The 22,552-nt window shown below is 42.2% G+C and overlaps 1 pseudogene; it reads right to left on the bottom strand.

The window, feature by feature from the left end:
• LOC111949596 (neurofibromin-like) overlaps window positions 1-22,552 on the bottom strand; it is a 95,969-nt pseudogene that overhangs the window by 51,238 nt on the left and 22,179 nt on the right.

Here is a 22,552-nt window from a genome sequence, read left to right as displayed (position 1 = left end):
TGTTGTTTGAAAGAGTCAGTGTATGACGTGAGAAATAATCTTTAAACCTTGGCATCAGCTTGGTTTGGGGGTTATCTTGGAGGGCCTGCAAGTTCTTAAAGTGGAACTGACAGAATCTACTTTGCAGATATGAAACAGACAATCATAATGCCATTACAAAATATACAATTCCTATTTTATGCTACAAAACCAACTTTAAAACTAGTTTTGAAAATAGGTTCTATTTGACTCATAATTCCATGACGTTGAGTAAGGCATTGTTGGTAGAATAGATGGAAGCAGTTATATGCATGATTTAATATAAATTACCAATACATTTCTTTGTAGTCCAACAAATATTGCTATCAGGTTGTAAATCACAGCTGGCCTGGTACATTGTTTGCTGCCTCCAGCCCGGCGGGCACCGTTTCAGTTTCAATGACTCAATATTTTGGACAAATGTACGGACGAATGTAACTAAGGCTGGAAACAGCTAGAGATGCAGGTGTCATTTGGTTAGCTTGCAAGAAATGTGAATCACTTTGCTAGCTAGCTATGCTAAACTTGAACAACTGTTTTCCACAGTAAGCATATATCTTAGTTGTCTATCAAATGTATTTGGCATCGATCAAGACGATCAAATGGGAGGGCAGGCAGGCAAGTTCCCAAGGGTTGAGACGAGCATGCACTGGCAGGCGATCTGCAGAAGTTAGAGCAGGCTACTATTCACCATTGCTTATCAGTGCAAATTTGACGGCCAACTACTAAAAAGGTTTAAGGGTTTATCTACTTTTCCCTTGTTACATTTTTAGCTCATCTCGCTTTTGCTAACCTTAGTTGTTGAGCTTGTTGATGTGCATATGCAACTGAGGGAGATCAGGCCTACCTGTTGTTTGATCAATAGGACTCTCAAGTTCCCAAATGTAAGAGAACTCCCGTGGAACACAACATATACAAAATTATGTGGACACCCCTWGAAATTAGTGGATTCGGCTATTTCAGCCACACCCATTGCTGACAGGTGTATAAAATTGAGCACACCGCCATGCAATCTCCATAGACAAACATTGGAAGTAGAATGGCCTTACTGAAGAGCTCAAATGTTCAACTTGGCACTGTCACAGGAGGCCAGTTCATCAAATTTCTGCCCTGCTAGAGCTGCTCCGGTCATCTGCAAGTGATGTTATTGTGAAGAGGAAATGTCTAGGAGCAACAGCATCTCAGCCGCGAAGTGGTAGGCCACACAAGCTCACAAAACAGGACTGCCGAGCTCTGAAGCGTGTAGCCCGTAAAAATGTTCTGTCCTTGATTGCAACACTCACTACAGAGTTCCAAACTGCCTCTGGAAGCAACGTCAGCACAAGAACTGTTCATCGGGAGCTTCATGAAATGGGCTTCTATGGCCAAGCAGCCACACACAAGCCTAAGATCAACATGCGCAATGCCAAGTGTCGGCTGGAATGGTGTAAAGCTCGCCGCCATTGGACTCTGAAGCAATGGAAACGCAGTCACTGGAGTGATGAATCAGGCTTCACCATGTAGCAGTCCGACTGACYAATCTGGGTTTGGCGGATGCCAGGAGAACGCTACCTGCCCCAATGCATAGTGCCAACTGTACAGTTTGGTGGAGGAGGAATAATGGTCTGGGGCTGTTTTTCATGGTTCGGGCTTGGCCCCTTACGCTTCGATCACACCGACAGCATCATTGCATTTTTGGTACACCAGAACTACATTCACTTCCAGTGGAACCCTGCGCGTGCCTTGCAGCATTGCGTTGCAGAGGCAGTTGCAGCGCGTTCTGTGTGGTGCATACGTTGGATTTATAGAACGCATGCGTCAAACTGTATGCAAATACGGCTTGACAGAAATGGTAGAAGGAGGTGAATGTGGAACTTTTGTTGCACACATATCCAGATGATGCTGCATACGATTTTGCGCAATGACACTATCGGTGTGATCAGGGCATTAGTTCCAGTTTAGACAAATCTTAACGCTACAGCATATAATGCCATTATAGATGATTCTGTACTACCAAATTTGTTGCAAAAGTTTGGTGAAGGCCTTTCCCTGTTTCAGCATTACAATGCCCCTGCGCACAAAGCGAGGTCCATATAAACTCAGCAAAAAAAGAAACGTCCTCTCACAGGTCAATTGCGTTTATTGTCAGCAAACTTAACATGTGTAAATATTTGTAAGAACATAACATTCAACAACTGAGACGTAAACTGAACAAGTTCCACAGACATGTGACTAACAGAAATAGAATAGTGTCCCTGAACAAAGGGGGGGGTCAAAATCAAAAGTAACAGTCAGTATCTGGTGTGGCCACCAGCTGCATTAAGTACTGCAGTGCATCTCCTCCTCATGGATTGCACCAGATTTGCCAGTTCTTGCTGTGAGATGTTACCCCACTCTTCCACCAAGGCACCTGCAAGTTCCCGGAAATTTCTGGGGGGAATGGCCCTAGCCCTAGCCCTCACCCTCCGATCCAACAGGTCCCAGACGTGCTCAACGGGATTGAGATCCGGGCTCTTTGCTGGCCATGGCAGAACACTGACATTCATGTCTTGCAGGAAATCACGCACAGAGGGAGGAGGATGTCTTCCCTGTAATGCACAGCGTTGAGATTGCCTGCAATGACAACAAGCTCAGTCCGATGTTGRTGTGACACACCGCCCCAGACCATGACAGACCCTCTTCCAAATCGATCCCGCTCCAGAGTACAGACCTCGGTGTAACGCTCATTGCTTCGACAATAAACGCGAATCCGACATCACCCCTGGTGAGACAAAACCACGACTCATTAGTGAACAGCACTTTTTGCCAGTCCTGTCTGGTCCAGCGACGGTGGGTTTGTGCCCATAGGCGACGTTGTTGCCGGTGATGTCTGGTGAGGACCTGCCTTACAACAGGCCTACAAGCCCTCAGTCCAGCCTCTCTCAGGCTATTGCGGACAGTCTGAGCACTGATGGAGGGATTGTGCGTTCCTGGTGTAACTCGGGCAGTTGTTGTTGCCGTCCTGTACCTGTCCCATAGGTGATGTAACAACACCTGCACAGTATTATAACACGTGGTATGCCACTGCGAGGACGATCAGCTGTCTGGCCTGTAGCGCTGTCTTTGCAGTCCTCATGCCTCCTTGCAACATGCCTAAGGCACATTCACGCAGATGAGCAGGGACCCTGGGCGTCTTTCTTTTGGTGTTTTTCCAGAGTCAGTAGAAAGGCCTCTAGCATCCTAAGTTGTCATAATTGTGTTCTTAATTGCCTACCGTCTGTAAGCTGTTAGTGTCTTAACGACCGTTCCACAGGTGCATGTTAATTAATTGTTTATGATTCATAGAACAAGCATAGGAAACAGTGTTTAAACCCTTTACAATGAAGATCTGTGTAGTTATTTGGATTTTTACGAACTACCTTTGAAAGACCGGGTCCTGAAAAAGGGACGTTTCTTTTTTTGCTGAGTTTAGAAATGGTTTGTCAAGATCAGTGTGGAAGAACTTGACTGGCCAGTCTAGATCCCTGACCTCAACCCCATCAAATACCTTAGGGACGAATTGGAACGCCGACTGCAAGCCAAGCCTAATCGCCCAACCTCACTAATGCCCGTGGCTGAATGGAATCAAGTCCCCGCAGCAATATTCCAACATCTAGTGGAAAGATATTCCATAAGAATGGAGGCTGTTACAGCAGGAAAAGGGGGGACCAACTCCAAATTAACACCCATGATCTTAGAATGAGATGTTCGACGAACAGGTGCCCAGATAGTTTTGGTCATGTAGTGTATTTACATATTAGTATTAATTCAAATCAGGTGTATTTTGTGACTTTTGGCAAAGGCTTTATAATGATCTAATGTTGCGCTGTTGCTACTGCCTGTAAACACACAATCCAGTGTGTTTACAGGCAGTATGATGGCAGGCCCGTGTGCCAGACGCACAGCTGCTTTCCCGTTTTATATTGGTATAGAATTTTCACAATGCCTTACTCTACGTCATTCCCAAACATTTTATGAATGTATGAAAACGCAAAAAAAAAAATCTAAGTGCTTGCTTGTCATAAAAAGTGAGAGAAAAAAAAAGGCTACATTTTTCCTATGTGTGTATATGAATACATTTTAACAAGATTTAATGTTGCTAAAACGATGTCAGTTCCACTTTAAGCCCCTAATGCACGCACACACACACACACTTTCTGGCCAAACGGTCGTGTGTGACTCCCTTCCTACTACACACACCTTACAGACAGAGGTACAGTGCATTTGGAAAGTATTCAGACCCATTCCCTTTTTCCACATTTTGTTACGTTACAGCCTTCACTCAGTACTTTGTTGAAACACCTTTGGCACCGATTACAGCCTTGAGTACTCTTTGGTATGACGCTACAAGCTTGGCACACCTGCATCTGGGGAGTTTCTCCCAMTCTTCTCTGCAGATCCTCTCTAGCTCTGTCAGGTTGGATGYGGAGCGTCGCTGCACAGCTGTTTTCAGGTCTCTCRAGYGATGRTRGATCGGGTTRAAGTCCGGGCTCTGGGTGAGCCACTCATGGACATTCACAGACTTGTCCCAAAGCCACTCCTGCGTTGTCTTGGCTGTGTGCTTAAGGTCATTGTCCTGTTGGAAGGTGAACCTTCGCCCCAGTCTGAGGTCTTGAGACTTTCATCAAGGATCTCTCTGTACTTTGTGCCGTTCATCTTTCTAAAGGCCTGATTGTTAAGAGTGCTGCAGAGATGGTTGTCCTTCTGGAAGGGTCTCCCATCTCCACAGAGAAACTCTGTCAGAGTCACCTCCCTGACCAAGGCCCTTCTCCCACGATTGCTCAGTTTGGCCGGGCAGCCAGCTCTAGGAAGAGTCTTGGTGGTTCCAAACTTCTTCCATTTTACGAATGATGGATGCCACTGTGTTTTTGGGGACCTTCAAAGCTGCAGAAATGTTTTGGTACCCTTCCTCAGATCTGTGCCTCGACACAATCCTGTCTCAGAGCTTTATGGACAATTCCTTCGACCTCATGGTTTGGTTTTTGCTCTGACATGCACTGTCAACTGTGGACCTTATATAGACAGGTATGTGCCTTTCCAAATCATGTCCAATCAAATGAATTTACCACAGGTGGACTGCAATCAAGTTGTAGAAACATCTCAAGGATGATCAATTGAAACAGGATGCACCTGAGGTCAATTTCGAGTTTCAAAGCAAAGGGTCTGAATACTTATGTAAATAAAGTTTTTATTTTTATTTTTAATACATTTTCAAACATTTCTAAAAACCTGTTTTTGCTGTGTCATTATGGGGTATTGTGTGTAGATTGGTGAGGATGTTTTTATTTATTTAATGCATTTTAGAATAATGCTGTAACATAACAAAATGTGGAAAAAGGGAAGAGGTCTGAATACTTTCCCAATGTACTGTATGTAGACAGCAACACTAACATACAGTACACTCCTTGGCAAGGTCTTACCTGCGAGCAATATAGTAGAAGACAGGGTTGCCATTCTTGGAGGTTCCAGCCTGGTAGAAGATGTTGAGGGTCTTCAGGGCTTTGAACTCGTCTTTCTCATGGACCTGGTGCCTAGAAATCAGGGACAAACGGACAATAGAATGCTTCTGAATCAACTCCACTCACCAACTGCTGACATCCTGAGTTTCTTAGAACATTTTACAGACTAACTCTACACTAGGAGAACAGTTACCTGGTCATAAACTCCTCAAACTTGGAGCTGGTGAGGTTGAGGCTGGACCAGTGGGTGTCGGCAACAGGTTTGTGTTCGGGGGGCCCCAGATAGGCCAGGAGGGTGGCCATCTTGTCAAACGGCCGCCTGCCCACTGCCTTGTGGTCCCTATGGAATGGGAAGAGAGAGACCGCTGTCAGACTGAGGGCTATACTGGTAGTGCACATAACATGATGATTGTTGACTAATTTTTTTTTTGTGTGTGTGTGTGTGTGTGTGTGTGTGTGTGTGTGAGACCTGTTGCTGGAGAGGTACTGTCCGATCCTCTCCTGGTTGTTCCACAGCAGCCTATGGAGGGCCAGAACGTTGCCATCACTGATGAAGGACAGGCTGTGGTTGACTGAGTCACTGGGAGGAGAGTCAGAAGCTATGTCCAAAAAGAACCTACAGGGCAATATGGAGGGATCACAGAGTGAATGGTTAATTACAGAACTGGAAATCTATTACAAATATATCTAACATTTTAGAAAATGAGTCTAGGTACGTAATTCTCAGCTTCATAAGAGAAAGTCGGGACTCCGATAATTTCCTGCTTTTCAGGATACTGAGAGAGCAGTTTGTGATTTTATCCGCTTTGAAAATTGGGGATTTGTTGTCAGAAGTTTTGCTGGTATTAAAATTCTTCTGACTTACCGCGTAAAAATATACAGTTCAAGACGTCACAAATCTGGTAACTGCGCCATTGCTAACTAGCATAGCTGGTCCCATTGTTGCAAAGAGTTATATAAGAATCCCATTGTCATCTTCAACCTAACTTACCGCCTGGCTGCATCAAAGTTGCTTTTCACAAAGTCGTTAAAAGGCCTCATGTGCTCCTCTTTGGTAAACAACACGTGGTTGGCAATGCTCTGGAGGATCTGCGAACAAAACAGAGAGCAACTTAACTAAAATCAAAGGTAATAAATATAATACATTGTTTACAATTATTTTATCAAACTATTTTAATCAAAGCCACTACTGTCATTTTTACGCAAGGTGCTTATTTTAGGAAGATGGAATCTCCCAACCCATACCTTGGACATGAGCTTTAGTCCTCTCTCTATGCTGGGTGGGGGCTTCTCATCCAGGATGCCTGCCTCGTAGGGTGACACGATGGCAGGGTTGATGAAGCGCAGGAACATGGCACTGCCCACCGCCCCTATACTGTTCTGGGGGAAACGCTGGCTCACCACCTGAAGGAAAAGGGGGAGGGAGGAGAGCAGGATGAGGAGTTGGAACAGAGTGGAGAGAAAACACGAAAGGAAAGGAAATTAGAAAGTTAGATGCTTGTACGACATAACAGAAGATCTCACACCACCCTTCTCAAAACCAGCCAGAGCACAAGCGAGAGAGAAAGAGTTAGAGAGTAAGAGTGCAAGAGAGGGGGAGGGCGACAGAGGAAGAAGGAGAGAGGACTTCCAGAAAAAAAAATGCCTCGTTATGGCGAGATCACAACTTATTTATCTCATGATCACTATAACAAAAGTTGTTAAAAAGAAATGGACGTATTGATTTCGATCTATTTTTATTTAACCTTTAAAAGTCAGTTAAGATCACATTCTTATTTTCAATGACGGCCTAGGAACAGTGGGTTAACTGCCTTGATCAGGGGCAGAACGACAGATGTTTACCTTGTCAGCTCTGGGATTCGATCTAGCAACCTTTCGGTGACTGGCCCAACGCTCTAACCACTAGGCTACCTGCCACCCCAATTGATGATAGATTGACTGTGTGGCTGAGGCGGCATAACCCACAGTGGATCAGTACATACGTTTTTATTGATTGCTACACTAAGCAATAATACAACTCATGCTAACATCATGCTTTCATTTGTGTTTGGAGATCATTATCAGTTTATTAGTTAGAATGTTAGCAAGCTAAATGTCCCTTACCTTGAGCTATGAGCTTGTGAGGGAGCTAAGCCCTGGTGGGGCATTTAAGCCCTCAACGACGCCTTACAGGACGCTCTAAATGTCCCTTACAACGTTGCTAACTTGCCTAGTCTTGTGAGCTAGCAAGCTAGTGAGTTAGCTCGGTAGTCTTGTTAGCTAGATTGTTAGCTGGCATAACTGAAATGTATAACATGCATAAGGAACACTTCACGTTTAAATGGATCATATTTATATTTACTGAGTGGGTGAGCTCCATTCCTAACAGGCTGATCAGATTGAATTTCAGCCTCAGAGCGTGATCTGATTCAACAGCAGCATCAGAGGCTGATAAATCAGGATTGTGTCTCGTAGGCTGTTTCATAGGTAAAGCTCCTTGCAGGCAGATTAGCAGTCAGGTTGCTGCCTTGTAGGCTGTCTGCAAGGAGCCCACTGTGAATTTCAATATCATGCACAAAACATGAAGTGTCCCTTATAATTATACACATATCAGTTATGCAAGCTAAAAATCAACATAGGTAATAAGCTAGCTAACAGGACTAGATAGCTAATTAGCATGCAATTGGCTGTGGTCTTGGGGAAGCACGCAGCCTGTCAGGCATCGTTCAAGGCTTACATGCCCCATGAACGCATTGCAATCAACACAGCCACAGGGCTCCTTGATGAGGTGGTTGTGCATCTGAACAAATTAATGGATGATGATGGGTACTTTTGATTATCTCGTAATCTCGACAAAACTTCTACCATATGTAGTGATCATGAGATAAGTTGTGATCTCGACATAAGATAATTATTATTTGTATTCATATGTCTTCCTCTCTGGACTTGCGTAGCTAAGAGAGGACATTTTAAAATAAAGCTTTGATGGAAATTAAGCCTTTGAAAATCAAAATAAATGCCAGCAGGAGTGGACAAGCTTGATTTTAAAGTGGAACTGACTACGTTTTATCAACATAAAACCTTATTAAAATCTGTTCATTTACACCCCCAGGATGAATGACAATACTTATTTTACATTTTCTGACAAGTGAGCACTTAGATATGGTAATTTTCACGTTTTCATACAATGTTTGGGAATAACGTATAGTAGCGCACATGAAAATTCTATAGCAATATAGACTGGGAAAGCAGCCATGTGTTTGGACAATTAATAGACACTGCAGGAAATAAAACCTAATATAAACATCGGTCTTGTCCAGGACCGGCGTCTAGGCAGACCGGTGCGCCATAGCCAATCAGAGCTACAGTAGGTCTATATGAAAATAAGCCATTTTCCACAGAAGCCTGCCAACATTCACATTGAACTGGACTGTGTGTTTTTACAGGCAGTAGCAACAGCGCATCTTTAGAACGTTATTCGCCAAAAGCCACAAAATACACCTGAATGGATTTCTGCAAATATGTAAATACCATGGGAGTCTTCTTACATTTGGGAACTTAGTTATATTAAGCAAACAACCATGAAAAGGTATGCCTTCTTAATCAGTTGCCTATGCACATAAACAACAAGATCAAAAACTTATGCTAGCCAGAGCGAGAGGAGCTCAAATCTGAAGAGGGAACATTAGATAAATCCTCTCAAACTTGCTAGTTGGCCGTCAAAAATCGCACTGATAAACGATGGGGAATAGTAGCCTGTTCATCCTTCTGCAGCTTGCTTGCCAATTCTTGACCCAACCTACATTTTGACAACTGAATGGGAACTTGCCTGCCCGCCCATTTGATCGATCACCAAACACATTTGATTGACAACTAAGAGATATCTAATCAAATTTTATTTGTCACATGCGCCAAATACAACAGATATAATCATAACCAACAATGCAGTTCAAGAAAGAGTTAAGAAAATCTTTATTAAATAAACAAGTGAAAAAAATGAAAAAAAGTAACAAGAAAATGACAACAACGAGGCTATATACAGGGGGTAAAGAGACTATGGATAGATAACAGCGAGTAGCAGCAGTGTAAAATCAAAGGGGGGGAGGGGGATGTCAATGTATATAGTCCGGGGGGCAATTTGATTAATTGTTCAGCAGTCTTATGGCTTTGGGTTAGAAGCTGTTAAGGAGCATTTTGGTCCTAGACTTGGCGCTCCGGTACCTCTTGCCATGTGGTAGCAGAGAGAACAGTCTATGACTTGCGTGACTGGAGTCTGACAATTTTTGGGACCTTCCTCTGATAGGAATATAGGTATATAGTATATAGGTCCTGGATGTCAGGAAGCTTGGCCCCAGTGATGGACTGGGCCATACGCACTACCCTCTGTAGCGCCTTACGGTCAGATGCCGAGCAGTTGCTATACCAGGTGGTGATGCAACCGGTCAGGATTCTCTCGATAATACAGCTGTAGAACTTTGAGGATCTGGGTACCATTGCCAAATCTCTTCAGTCTCCTGAGGGGGAATAGGTGTTGTCGTGCCCTCTTCACGACTGTCTTGGTGTGTTTGGACCATGACAGATCGTTGGTGATGTGGACACCAAGGAACTTGAAACTCGACTGGCTCCACTACAGCCCCGTCGATGTTTGTGGGGGCCTGTTCGGCACTCCTTTTCCTGTAGTCCACGATCATCTCCTTTGTCTTGCTCACATTGAGGGAGAGGTTGTTGTCCTAGATAGGCTGTCTCTTCGTTGTAGGTGATCAGGCCTACCAATGTTGTGTCGTCAGCAAACGTAATGATGGTGTTGGGAGTCGTGTTTGGCCACACAGTCGTGGGTGAACAGAGAGTACAGGAGGGGACTAAGCACGCACCCCTGCTAACTGTGGATAACAGTCGTTCATGTTCAGCATAGCTAGCAAAGCGATTCACATTTTTTGCGTATCAACTAAAAATGGCACCTGCATTTCTAGCTGTAGCCATTGAAAAACGATGAGTGGTAAAAGTCGGTCGCTCACCCCACTCTTCCAATGACATGACATCCTCCCAGCAGCTAGCTAGCTACCTAGCTAACGGTATGCTCTGTGTTTTAAGCTAAATAAAGAGCTACATACATAAATAGGTATCCAAGCCAAGGGGTGTCAAACTCAAATCAGCGCACGCGCCATATTGACAAAACAACAAATTTGCGGGCCAGACATATCCTTTTTGCTTTTACAAAAAAACGACAAACTGGCCATTGTTTTCTTAGAAAAAATGTGTCACTTTATAAATATCCACTTATGTACATAGGATGCTGTATATAGAATTTTAACATATTAAAACAAAGATATAAATCATATTTGTCCAACCTTCGCTGCTATGCTTGTAGATGTGCATAATTTGCTGTGGCGTGTCTGTACACTTAACCCTTGGCTGAGCACTGGGGCACACGAAAGCAGCGCAATTGAAGTTAAATTCAATTGAAGTTAAATTGACTGATGCGAGACTCATCAGGCTATAATTTCATAAAGTAGATGACTCAAATGTTTACTCATTTATACTCGCTTGTGTGTCCTATTGAGTTTGACACGTGCGCTAGCCGATTAGCCCCGTTATTGCGGACTTCTGATCATTGCCCTTGCTAGTTTGATTGTATTGACATTCTCAGCCTTAGTTACAGTCGTCCGTTTTTGTTCAAAATATTGAGTCATTGAAACATCTCGAATGGGTGGAGGTAGCAAACAATGTACCCGGCCAGATGTGATTTACAACCTGATAGCAATATTTTTTGGACTACCAAGAAATGTATTGGTAATTTATATTAAATCATGCATATAACTGCTTCCATCTATTCTACCAACAATGCGTGACTGTAAATCATGGACTTTTGAGTTAAATATAACCTATTTTTAACAGCTCTTATAAAGTTGGTTTTGGAACATAAATTGGGATTTTGATATTTTTGACTGATATGATTGCACTATAAAGCGCAACAGAAAAAAAGAAGGGGTAACAAATGACAWTGAATTTCACCAGCCTAAAAAACAAACGCGAATACATGGAGATATGTAGCCATGATTCCCAGAGCAAAGCAGAAAAATTACCCACAGGTGATCAGCAAGACACAGTGTTTTACAGAGCAATAACTTATAACCATAGTCCACAAGACAGACACCAACATGCATGTGCACAAGACAGACAATCCTCACTTCAGCTAGGCCTTTAGATTCAAATCTTTGGTGCTAGTGCAATAAACCAATTTCAAATAGGCCCTATACAGTATATGGCCCAAATACAACGGACATAAAACCACCGCAATCACTAAGCAAGATGACTGTGTTACTCTGCTACAGAAAGGGACAGGAGAGGAGATGAGGGAGAGAACAGACAGAGGCAGAAAGAGAGACAAGAGACCCTAGCAACCAACATTTCCCACCCAGAAAGCTGACTATGTCACACTATCCATCTCTGCAAATCCACTTAAAAAACGTTATAGTTCTAAAACATATCATAATCTAAGGCCCTGCATCTCAGTGCTTGAGGCGTCACTACAGACACCCTGGTTCGATTCCAGACTGTATCACAACTGGCCGTGATTTGGGAGTCCCAAAGGGTGGCGCACAAACCCGTCGTCCGGGTTTGCCTGGTGTAGGCCGTCATTGTAAATAAGAATTTGTTCTAAACCGGCTTGCCTAGTTAAAAAAAAAAAWTWAACTAAAAAAAACACACAATACTTTACTACGTAACATTCCACTGTATATGCAATGCAGCAACGCAGAAAGAAGTGCACCATAGAAAACTCCCCCCCTGGTGATGTGTTGATGTCCACTGCAGCCAAATTCAGCCTCTAGAAACATTGAGAAACACTGTTCCACCCATTCCAATCCCAAAACCCATCTGTCTGGAGTAGAGGTCGACCGATTATGATTTTTCAACACCGATACCGATTATTGGAGGACCAAAACAAGCCGATACTGATTAATTGGCCGATTTTTTWAATTTATTTGTAATAATGACAATTACAACAATACTGAATGAACACTTATTTTAACTTAATATAATACATCAATAAAAATCTATTTAGCCTCAAATAAATAATGAAACATGTTCAATTTGGTTTAAATAATGCAAAAACAAAGTGTTGGAGATTAAAGTAAAAGTGCAATATGTGCCATGTAAGAAAGGTAACGTTTAAGTTCCTTGCTCAGAACATGAGAACATATGAAAGCTGGTGGTTCCTTTTAACATGAGTCTTCAATATTCCCAGGTAAGAAGTTTTAGGTTATAGTTATTATAGGAATTATAGGACTATTTCTCTCTGTACGATTTGTATTTCATATACCTTTGACTATTGGATGTTCTTATAGGCACTTTAGTATTGCCAGTGTAACAGTATAGCTTCCAATCTCTCCTCGCTCCTACCTGGGCTCGAACCAGGAACACATTGACAACAGCCACCCTCGAAGCAGCGTTACCCATGCAGAACAAGGGGAACAACTACTCCAAGTCTCAGAGCGAGTGACGTTTGAAACGCTATTAGCACCCCGCTAACTAGCTAGCCATTTCAAATCGGTTACACCAGCCTAATCTTGGGAGTTGATAGGCTTGAAGTCATAAACAGCGCAATGCTTGCAGCATTGCGAAGAGCAGCTGCTGGCAAAACGCACGAAAGTGCTGTTTGAATGAATGCTTACGAGCCTGCTGGTGCCTACCATCGCTCAGTCAAACTGCTCTATCAAATCATAGACTTAATTATAACATATTAACACACAGAAATACGAGCCTTAGGTCATTAATATGGTCGAATCCGGAAACTATCATCTCGAAAACAAAACGTTTATTCTTTCAGTGAAATACGGAACCCTTCCGTATTTTGTCTAACTGGTGGCATCCATAAGTCTAAATATTCCTGTTACATTGCACAACCTTCAATGTTATGTCATAATTATGTAAAATTCTGGCAAATTAGTTCGCAAAGAGCCAGGCGGCACAAACTGTTGCATATACCCTGACTCTACGTGCAATGAACGCAAGAGAAGTGACACAYTTTCACCTGGTTAATATTGCCTGCTAACATGGATTTCTTTTAGCTAAATATGCAGGTTTACAAATATATACTCTTGTGTATTGATTTTAAGAAAGGCATTGATGTTTATGGTTAGGTACACGTTGGAGCAACGACAGTCCTTTTTCGCGAATGCGCACCGCATCGATTATATGCAACGCAGGACACGCTAGATAAACTAGTAATATCATCAACCATGTGTAGTTAACTAGTGATTATGATTGATTGATTGTTTTTTATAAGATAAGTTTAATGCTAGCTAGCAACTTACCTTAGCATTCGCGTAACAGGCAGGCTCCTCGTGAGGCAGGTGGTTAGAGCGTTGGACTAGTTAACCGTAAGGTTGCAAGATTGAATCCCTGAGCTGACGAGGTAAAAATCTGTCGTTCTGCCCCTGAACAAGGCAGTTAACCCACCGTTCCTAGGCCGTCATTGAAAATAAGAATGTGTTCTTAACTGACTTGCCTAGTAAATAAAGGTGTAAAAAAAATTGGAGTCCAAAAATACCGATTTACGATTGTTATGAAAACTTGAAATCGTTCCGAATTAATCGACCATTCKGATTAAATCGGTCGACCTCTAGTCTGGAGGAGAGAGAAAGATACTAACGCATGTGTCAAACTCATTTCACGGAGGTCCGAGTGTGTTGGTTTTCACTCCTCCCTTGTACTTGATTGATTAATTAAGATCAGTAATTAGTAAAGAACTACCCTCACCTGGTTGTCTAGGTCTTAACTGAAAGGAAAAAACAAAAAGCTGCAGACACCAGGCCCTACAGAGAATGAGTTTGACACCCCTGCTGTAACAGAATGCACTGGTCTCTTGGAGTTGTTAATATAAAATGGATGCAAGTAAGTTGGCGCCACTATTAGTACAATGTCTTTATTTTTTAATAAAAGGCAGTTAGTTTTGCTTTTGAAAATAAAGGGGCTGAGGAAAAAGTTKTCTGAACTTACTGCTTCTTTGTTTTCCTTTCTGTCTTTAACTGTGGCTTTAGTCAGTAGAGAGTGGCAAGTAGCCTACAGAACAGAGATGAGCACAAACAGATCACAGCACCACACACACACACACACACACACACACGAGCATCCGCCGGCACAGCCCTACTACTGACCAGCACTGTGTGTGCGTGCACGTTTTTTTACAGGCAGATTATAGCACAATGGTAGTAGTATGGGATTGTATCGAGCGAAGGGAGATTGATATGCATCAGCTTCACGTTCTGTGCGATTTTGGTGTTGTGTACAACAAAATAGCATTAGTGGTTCCAAAGCACCCTGCGTTCATCTCATTAAGATAGAAACATTTGATGTGTTGCTTTAAGTCAGTATAGAGAGAAAGTCAGTTTTTGTGGAAGCAGGGGAAAGCGGTCTCGGCTCATCAGACATGCAGATGGAAATAGGAAATAGGCTAGTGGAGTGTGTGTGTCCATACAGAGGTGTCCTTTCATGGAAAAATTAGGCTTAATGGAAACGGAGGTGTGTGTGTAAGCGGTTTATTGACAGTAGGGACACTAGCTGCTTTGTGGTGTCTTGATGTTGCTGAAGTCAATTCATCTGCATATGTTCCCCCTTTTCAAACCACCAACATTGAAGGGACAGTCCTTAATCTGTTCTGTCACAGTACATGAAGAGCGAACACGTAGAAGAGGGCAGAGCACGTATAGCAGCAAAGTTAGTGGAAAGTAGGAGAAAAGTAAGAAGGTTGTGCCAGTGTGTGTATTAGAGTGAGTGAGAGATGTGGCCTAGTGCCATTATTAGCACAGTGTGGAAGAAGAAAGCCAGTGGCTTGTAAGGGTGTAGGTGACAGCAGCACAGTCCACCCACCCAGAGAGCAGTGTGAGGCCAGAGGTGGGGAATGAACCTACCTGGTAGAGACAGTGACACACACTGCGTAGCTGTGGCGGGAACTCGCTGGAGGAGTTGATAATGGCCAGGAAGAACCGGTCTGTGATCTGGAGAAGGTTCCGCTGGTTCTCGTCAAGGTTCTCTGACTGTTCTAGTCTACAGAAAGGGAGGGAGAGTGGAGAGGACAAAAAGAGAGGAGGGGGAAGAGAGAGAGGAAGGGGAAAGTCCGACAACTGTCGTTCACGATTGAAATAAAAAGTAAATCATTATGGTAGGAGACTTTAACAAAGTGTTAAGTACCTCAATGGACCATAAAGGTAATCACTCTACAAATTATCATCACCYTGCCCTTAAAGAAATCACAAATATTATGGACACATTAGAAATAGTGGATATTTAGAGACTTTAAAAAAACACGACCTAGTGAGAAATACATGGAGGAGACTTAATCAAGCTAGTCGTCTTACCTACTTTGTCTCTTTCTCTCTTGCATCAAAAGTTACAAAAGTTTTAATAGGAGACAGAATGCGATCGGATCATCATTCAATTGGCCTTCACACAATTCTTATAGATTTTCCACGTAGACGGGGATATTGGAAATTTAATCAAAGTTTATTGGAGGACAAATATTTTTTACTAAGACAAAATCATTTATAACTGAATTTTTCCAGTAGGTTCAGCAAATCCCCTTGTTGTTTCAGATACCTTTAAAATGTACCTTCAGAGGTCATTCAATTCATTATTCATCAATAATAAAAAAGCAGTTTCTGGCTAAAGAGACAAGACTAACAAGGGAAATCCATGAACTAATAGTAGTTTTTTTTCTTTTRCCCCCCGAAATTTACTGAAGACGGAGTCATCTATGATTCTCCGATTTATATTTTAAAAGAGGAAGCTAATTATTTTAGGTAGAGGTTCTCTTTTCTGTCTCATCCTCGCCCACTGAATGAAGATTACGGTAAGGAATTCTTTCCAAATAATATWAAAAAAATMGACAATTAACAAATCAGATCAGTGCGAAGGCCAAATTACAGAGGAAGAACTTTGAGGCTTTTAAATCCTTTCAGTCTGGAAAAACACCAGGGCTTGATGGCATACCGGTAGAGGTATGTCAAACCTTTTTTGAGATACTAAAAGCTCCATTGTTAGATTGTTTTAACTACTCCTATAGAAATGGTAGTCTGTTAGATGCTCAGCAGGATGGTCTGATTTCTATATTATTAAAACAAGTACCAGATGGCAAATATAAAGACCGAGTCTATCTAAAAAACTGGAGGCCCCTTACACTTCAATGTTGTGATGCAAAAATACTAGCGAAATGCATAACACTCAGAAGTAAAAAGGGTTAAATCAGGTATTGTTCATCCTGATCCGACAGGTTTTTTACATGGACAATACATTGGAGAAAATATACAACTACTAGAAATTATAGATCATGAAACATCTAAGAAGCCAGGCCTGGTATTTATAGCAGATTTTGAAAAGGCATTTGATAAAGACTGGATTTGATTTATAAATGCCTGGATTTTTTCAATTTCGATAATTCTCTTATGAAATGGGTAAAAATAATGTATAGCAACCCCAGGTGTAAAATAGTAAATAACGGCTACTTCTCAGAGAGTTTTGAATTGTCAAGAGGAGTTAAACAAGGGTGTCCGCTGTCAACATATTATTTATTATGGCCATCGAAATGCTAGCTATTAAAATCAGATCCAATAACAACATTAGAGGATTGGAAATCCAGGGCTTAAAAACAAAGGTGTCCATGTATGTCGATGACTCAAGTTTTATATTAAGTCCGCAAGCTAGATCCCTGCAATGTCTCATTGAAGATCTAGATAACTTTTCTGGACTCTGTACTAAAACCTAATTATGATAAATGTACAATATTACGTATTGGATCTTTAAAAATACAACTCTTACATCTTACATTACCCTGCAGTTTACCTATAAAATGGGCTGACAGTGAAGTAGACATACTTTGTATTCATATCACAAAATATATAAATTAGCTCTCCGCAGGGAATTTCAATAGAAAACTTGTAAAAATAGACAAGATCCTACAACCATGGAGAGGTAAATACCTGTCTATTTATGAAAAAAATTCCTGTTAAACTCCTTAGACATATCTCAGTTTACTCACTTACTTATGGCGCTGCCTACTCCTGATGATTTGTTTTTTAAATCATATGAGCAAAAAAATATTTTGATATATCTGGGACGCTAAACTAGACAAAATAAAAAGTGCCTATCTATATAATGAATATGAATTGGGTGGGTTGAGATGATTAAATACAGTTAAAGTCGGAAGTTTACATACACTTAGGTTGGAGTCATAAAAACTAGTTTTTCAACCACTCCACAYATTTCTTGTTAACYAACCATAGTTTTGGCAAGTCGGTMAGGACATATACGGTGTTCATGACACAAGTAATTTTTCCAACAATTGTTTACAGACAGATTATTTAACTTATAATTCACTGTATCACAATTCCAGTGGGTCAGAAGTTTACATACACTAAGTTSACTGTGCCTTTAACTTCTTATGGCTGCAGGGGCAGTATTGAGTAGCTTGGATGAAAGGTGCACAGAGGTGCCCAAAGTAAACGGCCTGCTCCTCAGTCATAGTTGCAAATATATGCATATTATTATTAGTATTGGATAGAAAACACTCTGAAGTTTCTAKAACTGTTTGAATTATGTCTGTGAGTATAACAGAACTCATATGGCAGGCAAAAACCTGAGAAAATACCCAAACAGGAAGTGGAAATTCTGAGGCTGGTCGATTTTCAACCAAGGTCACAGCGAGATATGGATGAGTTTGCACTTCCTATGGCTTCCACTAGATGTCAACAGTCTGTAGAACCTTGTCTGGTGCCTTTACTGTGAAGGGGGCCTGAATGAGAGGGGAATTAGTCAGGTCTGCCATGACCTGACCATTCTTTGACCATGCGAGGGCGGGAGCTCTGTTCCATCGCACATCTGAAGTTTATGGAATTCTCCGGTTGGAACGTTATTGAAGATTTATGTTAAAAACATTKTAAAGATTGATTCAATACATCGTTTGACATGTTTCTACGGACTGTTACGGAACTTTTGGACATTGTCTGCTTTTAGTGAARGCGCTTCCCTGACGTTGGTCGACATTACCGYAAAAAAACGAACATTTCTTGTGGAAGTGGGAGTCCTGGGAGTGCATTCCGACGAAGATCAGCAAAGGTAAGTGAAGATTTATAATGCTTTTTATGAGTTTTGTTGACTGCACAATTTGGCGGGTAACTGTATGGCTTGCTTTTGTGGCTGAACGCTGTTCTTAGATTATTGAATATTGTGCTTTTGCCGTAAAGCTTTTTGAAATCTGACAGCGGTTGCACTAAGAACAAGTGTATCTTTAATTCTATGTAAAACATGTATCTTTCATCAAAGTTTATGATGAGTATTTCTGTTATTTGACATGGCTCTCTGCAATTTCTCCGGATATTTTGGAGGCATTTCTGAACATGTCGCCAATGTAAACGGAGGTTTTTGGATATAAATATTTACTTAATCGAACAAGACATATATGTATTGTGCTACGTCAAGTCCTATGAGTGTCATCTGATGAAGATCATCAAAGGTTAGTGATTAATTTTATCTCTATTTGTGCTTTTTGTGACTCCTCTCTTTGGCTGGAAAAATGGCTGAATTTTTCTGTGAGTTGGTGGTGACCTAACATAATCGTTTGTGGTGCTTTCGCTGAAAAGCCTATTTGAAAATCAGACACTTTGGTGGGATTAACAACAAGATTACATTTAAAACGGTATAAGATACATGTATGTTTGAGGAATTTTTATTATGAGATTTCTGTTTGAATTTGGCGCCKGGCACTTTCACTGGTTGTTGTCATATCGATCCTGTTAACGGGATTGCAGCCAAAAGAAGTTAAACAGCTTGGAAAATTACAGAAAATTATGTCATGGCTTTAGAAGCTTCTGATAGGCTAATTGACATCATTTGATTCAATTGGGGGAGTACCTGTGGATGTATTTCAAGGCCTACCTTCAAACTCAGTGCCTCTTTGCTTGACATCATGGGAAAATCAAAAGAAATCAGCAAAGACCTCAGAAGAAAAAAAATTGTGGACCTCCACAAGTCTGGTTCATCCTTGGGAGCAATTTCCAACCGCCTGAAGGAACCACGTTCATCTGTACAAACAATAGTACGCAAGTATAAGCACCATGGGACCACACAGCCGGCATACCGCTCAAGAAGGAGACGCGTTCTGTCTCCTAGAGATGAACGTACTTTGGTGTGAAAAGTGCAAATCAATCCCAGAACAACAGCAAAGGACCTTGTGAAGATGCTGGAGGAAACCGGTACAAAGGTATATACATATACACAGTAAAACGAGTACTATATCGACATAACCTGAAAGGCCACTCAGCAAGGAAGAAGCCACTGCTCCAAAACTGCCATTAAAAAAAGCCAGACTACGGTTTGCAACTGCACATGGGGACAAAGATCGTACTTTTTGGAGAAATGTCCTCTGCTCTGATGAAACAAAAATAGAACTGTTTGGCCATAATGACCATCGTTATGTTTGGAGGAAAAAGGGGATGCTTGCAAGCCGAAGAACACCATCCCAACCATGAAGCACGGGGGCGGCAGCATCATGTTGTGGGGGTTCTTTGCTGCAGGAGGGACTAGTGCACTTCAAAATAGATGGCATCATGAGGACGAAAATGATGTGGATATATTGAAGCAACATCTCAAGACATCAGTCAGGAAGTTAAAGCTTGGTCGAAAATGGGTCTCCCAAATGGACAATGACCCCAAGAATACTTCCAAAGTTGTGGCAAAATGTCATAAGGACAACAAAGTCAAGGTATTGGAGTGCCCATCACAAAGCCCTGACCTCAATCCCATAGACAATTTGTGGGCAGAACTGAAAAAGCGTGTGCGAGCAAGGAGGCCTACAAACCTGACTCAGTTACACCAGCTCTGTCAGGAGTAATGGGCCAAAATTCAACCAACTTATTGTGGGACGCTTGTGGAAGGCTACCAAAGCGTTTGACCCAAGTTAAACAATTTAAAGGCAATGCTACCAAATACTAATTGAGTGTATGTAAACTTCTGACCCACTGGGAATGTGAAGAAAGAAATAAAAGTGAAATAAATAATTCTCTCTACTATTATTCTGACATTTCACATTCTTAAAATAAAGTGGTGATCCTAACTGACCTAAGACAGGGACTTTTTACTAGGCTTAAATGTCAGGAATTGTGAAAAAATGAGTTTAAATGTATTTGGCTAAGGTGTAATACTTCTGACTTCAATTGTATAAAAGCACTCGACCCTCTATTTTTTCTCTTAGTTCATTCTCTTGGTTGTTGGTGCATTGGGGGGGTTCTTGGGGGTGGGAATGGAATTAATTGTATTTTTGTTTGTCTTGGGGGGGGGGGGGGGGGGGATCTGTGGGGGGGGTCTCGAATTGGTTGAGGGACAGCTATTGGGGAACCTTAGAGGGTTGGGGTTCACGTTTTTTGGCCTGGTGGGAGATATGTCAACGTGCCCTTGAGCAGTGATTTGACCATGGATGCTTCTGTGTGTCGCTCTGAATGGGAGTCTGTTGGATGACTGGTATGATGTAGTTGTTGAGCGGCTTCACTGCAAGTATATTGTATGTTTCAGATATTCAATAAAAAAAATATTTTAAAACGTCAGAATTGCCTTGGTAACTTCCATTTAAAAAGGTTACCCCCCAAAATTGCTCAAATCAACATGCTATCCTTTACCACCACACCAGGCTACCTCAGTCTAACTGGTGGAAAGCTTCTGGTTAATGTTCCTACCTGGTTGTGTCCACCTCAAAGCTGATGTTGTGCCACTCTGGGGTGGTGACGACCCCTTTAAGTAGAGGGTCCAGGAGCTTCTGTAGGTACGCCACCCCGTAAACCTAACACAAAGAATTTCAACATTAAAATGAATTTAAAATTTCAGGCTTGGTGCGAGTGCTTCAGGTTCTACCATTTAAAATTGTCTGTATGGGAGAGAAATGTGGTTTTACCTTGAAACAGAAGGTCATGATTTTACTGGCCAGACTGTTGCCTCTGAAGAGAGTCTGCATGGAGTCAGCCAGCTCCACCTCCTTGGAGAACATGTTCCACAGCAGCTGATACAGCAGGTGGCGAGAGTCAAACAGTGTCACCAACACACGGGCCAGCTCGTCCTGAAGAAGACACACTAACATGTTTCAACAACTACTGCCTCACATTCTCATACTTGCACAGGGGTGGCAAACCATTTTCCTGGAGAGCTACAGGACATGCAGGCGTTTGCTCCAGCCTTGCACTAACATGTCTGATTCTACTAATAAATCAGGTTTGTTATTGTAGTGCTCGTCATTGTGAAGGTTAGTCACCCAAAAGGCTGTGTTTCGTACATACCCATTGGGATCCTGGCACCACATTGGCCAGTGCCATGGCGATGGGAAGCTCTCCCTGGTCTCCCATCATGGTGACCAGCTCCACCAGCCTTTCAAAGCGGTCTGCCAGCACCGTCTCTGCCAGTGTGTCAAACTCTGTCCCCTGCTGGAGGATCTTAGTCAGAACCTCCATGAAGGTGGCCCGTGTCTGCAGGTCCTTATGGTAGCCCAGACCTGGAGAAGGATGTATGGAGGGGAGGAGAGAGAGACGGATAGAGAGACAGAGCGACAGAGAGGGGGCACAAGAGAAAGATTAAGGGTGGCAGAGGATACAGGGACATTATAATTGAGGTTTGATTGTTCATTTTGGAAGCTATGGTCCTTGGTAGATGGAAGGACTAACATTGTAGCTTTCCTGGCACTATAAAAAGGTGGAGAAATACTACTGCTACAGTAGATCACCGATAGAGTGCATGAGTCCGCTGTCCACGTTGGCGTTGAGGAGGTTGGACATGGCCAGGACAGTACAGTGTCTGAGGGAGGCCAGGCGTCGAGACATGCCCCTCTTCCTCCCAACCACCGGCTGGCCATCATCCTCCACCTCACTGCAGTCATTCAGCAGGTTCATGAACAGGGTAAAATACCTGGGTACAGGGGGTAAAGCAGGGTTCAGAACACTTAACAGGCAGTTTGAATTCAAATTATGTGCACATTTAAGTTAATGTATTCCTTTACTTCTATACAGAAAACACAGATAGTTTATTTTGCGTGTGGAAATGTTACAGCATGCACAGTAAACAGAAAG

Source organism: Salvelinus sp. IW2-2015, linkage group LG22, assembly GCF_002910315.2.
Source record: "Salvelinus sp. IW2-2015 linkage group LG22, ASM291031v2, whole genome shotgun sequence".
Lineage (NCBI taxonomy): Eukaryota > Metazoa > Chordata > Actinopteri > Salmoniformes > Salmonidae > Salvelinus > Salvelinus sp. IW2-2015.
This window is presented reverse-complemented; position numbering and strand designations above follow the sequence as displayed.